Raw genomic sequence first — 3,828 nt, 5'->3', positions numbered from 1 at the left:
GCGTTTGATGGCACAGTGGCTGCATTTGATGACACAGTGAATGTGTTTGATGACACAGTGAATGTGTTTGATGGGCACAGTAGCTGCAATTGATGGGCACAGTGGCTGCAATTGATGGGGGTTTTTTTTTCAGTTTGTTTGCGCCCCCTCAAAATTTGGCGGCAATTGATGGGCACAGTGGATGCGTTGGATGGCACAGTGGCGGCAATTGATCGGCACAGTGGCTGCATTTGATGGCTCAGTGGATGCGTTTGATGGGCACAGTGGATGCGTTTTATGGCACAGTGGCTGCATTTGATGGCACAGTTGATGTGTTTGATGGCACAGTGGCGGCAATTGATGGGCACAGTGGATGCGTTGGATGGCACAGTGGCGGCAATTGATCGGCACAGTGGCTGCATTTGATGGCACAGTGGATGCGTTTGATGGGCACAGTGGATGCGTTTTATGGCACAGTGATTGCAATTGATGGATACAGTGGATGCGTTTGATGGCACAGTGGCTGCAATTGATGGGCACAGTGGCTGCATTTGATGGCACAGTGGCTGCATTTGATGGCACAGTGGCTGCATTTGATCGCACAGTGGCTGCGTTTGATGGCACAGTGGCAGCAATTGATGGGCACAGTGGCGGCGTTTGATGGCACAGTGGCTGCATTTGATGACACAGTGAATGTGTTTGATGGGCACAGTGGCTGCAATTGATGGACACAGTGGATGCGTTTGATGGCACAGTGGCTGCAATTGATGGGCACAGTGGATGCGTTTTATGGCACAGTGTTTGCAATTGATGGACACAGTGGATGCGTTTGATGGCACAGTGGCTGCAATTAATGGGCACAGTGGCTGCATTTGATGGCACAGTGGCTGCATTTGATGGCACAGTGGCTGCGTTTGATGGCACAGTGGCAGCAATTGATGGGCACAGTGGCGGCGTTTGATGGCACAGTGGCTGCATTTGTTGACACAGTGAATGTGTTTGATGGGCACAGTGGCTGCAATTGATGGACACAGTGGATGCGTTTGATGGCACAGTGGCTGCAATTGATGGGCACAGTGGCAGCAATTGATGGGCACAGTGGCGGCGTTTGATGGCACAGTGAATGTGTTTGATGGGCACAGTAGCTGCAATTGATGGGCACAGTGGCTGCAATTGATGGGGTTTTTTTTTTCAGTTTGTTTGCGCCCCCTCAAAATTTGGCGGCAATTGATGGGCACAGTGGATGCGTTGGATGGCACAGTGGCAGCAATTGATCGGCACAGTGGCTGCATTTGATGGCTCAGTGTATGCGTTTGATGGGCACAGTGGATGCGTTTTATGGCACAGTGGCTGCATTTGATGGCACAGTTGATGTGTTTGATGGCACAGTGGCGGCAATTGATGGGCACAGTGGATGCGTTGGATGGCACAGTGGCGGCAATTGATCGGCACAGTGGCTGCATTTGATGGCACAGTGGATGCGTTTGATGGGCACAGTGGATGCGTTTTATGGCACAGTGATTGCAATTGATGGACACAGTGGATGCGTTTGATGGCACAGTGGCTGCAATTGATGGGCACAGTGGCTGCATTTGATGGCACAGTGGCTGCATTTGATGGCACAGTGGCTGCGTTTGATGGCACAGTGGCAGCAATTGATGGGCACTGTGGCGGCGTTTGATGGCACAGTGGCTGCATTTGATGACACAGTGAATGTGTTTGATGGGCACAGTGGCTGCAATTGATGGACACAGTGGATGCGTTTGATGGCACAGTGGCTGCAATTGATGGGCACAGTGGCAGCAATTGATGGGCACAGTGGATGCGTTTTATGGCACAGTGATTGCAATTGATGGACACAGTGGATGCGTTTGATGGCACAGTGGCTGCAATTGATGGGCACAGTGGCTGCATTTGATGGCACAGTGGCTGCATTTGATGGCACAGTGGCTGCGTTTGATGGCACAGTGGCAGCAATTGATGGGCACAGTGGCGGCGTTTGATGGCACAGTGGCTGCATTTGTTGACACAGTGAATGTGTTTGATGGGCACAGTGGCTGCAATTGATGGACACAGTGGATGCGTTTGATGGCACAGTGGCTGCAATTGATGGGCACAGTGGCAGCAATTGATGGGCACAGTGGCGGCGTTTGATGGCACAGTGGCTGCATTTGATGACACAGTGAATGTGTTTGATGGGCACAGTAGCTGCAATTGATGGGCACAGTGGCTGCAATTGATGGGGTTTTTTTTTTCAGTTTGTTTGCGCCCCCTCAAAATTTGGCGGCAATTGATGGGCACAGTGAATGCGTTGGATGGCACAGTGGCGGCAATTGATCGGCACAGTGGCTGCATTTGATGGCTCAGTGGATGCGTTTGATGGGCACAGTGGATGCGTTTTATGGCACAGTGGCTGCATTTGATGGCACAGTTGATGTGTTTGATGGCACAGTGGCGGCAATTGATGGGCACAGTGGATGCGTTGGATGGCACAGTGGCGGCAATTGATCGGCACAGTGGCTGCATTTGATGGCACAGTGGATGCGTTTGATGGGCACAGTGGATGCGTTTTATGGCATAGTGATTGCAATTGATGGACACAGTGGATGCGTTTGATGGCACAGTGGCTGCAATTGATGGGCACAGTGGCTGCATTTGATGGCACAGTGGCTGCGTTTGATGGCACAGTGGCAGCAATTGATGGGCACAGTGGCGGCGTTTGATGGCACAGTGGCTGCATTTGATGACACAGTGAATGTGTTTGATGGGCACAGTGGCTGCAATTGATGGACACAGTGGATGCGTTTGATGGCACAGTGGCTGCAATTGATGGGCACAGTGGCAGCAATTGATGGGCACAGTGGATGCGTTTTATGGCACAGTGATTGCAATTGATGGACACAGTGGATGCGTTTGATGGCACAGTGGCTGCAATTGATGGGCACAGTGGCTGCATTTGATGGCACAGTGGCTGCATTTGATGGCACAGTGGCTGCGTTTGATGGCACAGTGGCAGCAATTGATGGGCACAGTGGCGGCGTTTGATGGCACAGTGGCTGCATTTGTTGACACAGTGAATGTGTTTGATGGGCACAGTGGCTGCAATTGATGGACACAGTGGATGCGTTTGATGGCACAGTGGCTGCAATTGATGGGCACAGTGGCAGCAATTGATGGGCACAGTGGTGGCGTTTGATGGCACAGTGGCTGCATTTGATGACACAGTGAATGTGTTTGATGGGCACAGTAGCTGCAATTGATGGGCACAGTGGCTGCAATTGATGGGGTTTTTTTTTCAGTTTGTTTGCGCCCCCTCAAAATTTGGCGGCAATTGATGGGCACAGTGGATGCGTTGGATGGCACAGTGGCGGCAATTGATCGGCACAGTGGCTGCATTTGATGGCTCAGTGGATGCGTTTGATGGGCACAGTGGATGCGTTTTATGGCACAGTGATTGCAATTGATGGACACAGTGGATGCGTTTGATGGCACAGTGGCTGCAATTGATGGGCACAGTGGCTGCATTTGATGGCACAGTGGCTGCATTTGATGGCACAGTGGCTGCGTTTGATGGCACAGTGGCAGCAATTGATGGGCACAGTGGCGGCGTTTGATGGCACAGTGGCTGCATTTGTTGACACAGTGAATGTGTTTGATGGGCACAGTGGCTGCAATTGATGGACACAGTGGATGCGTTTGATGGCACAGTGGCTGCAATTGATGGGCACAGTGGCAGCAATTGATGGGCACAGTGGCGGCGTTTGATGGCACAGTGGCTGCATTTGATGACACAGTGAATGTGTTTGATGGGCACAGTAGCTGCAATTGATGGGCACAGTGGCTGCAATT

The sequence above is a fragment of the Lithobates pipiens genome, unplaced genomic scaffold, assembly GCF_037356315.1.
Source record: "Lithobates pipiens isolate NorthernLeopardFrog02 unplaced genomic scaffold, aLitPip1_a1.2 Scaffold_19, whole genome shotgun sequence".
Lineage (NCBI taxonomy): Eukaryota > Metazoa > Chordata > Amphibia > Anura > Ranidae > Lithobates > Lithobates pipiens.
Note: the sequence above shows the minus strand (reverse complement) of the source record.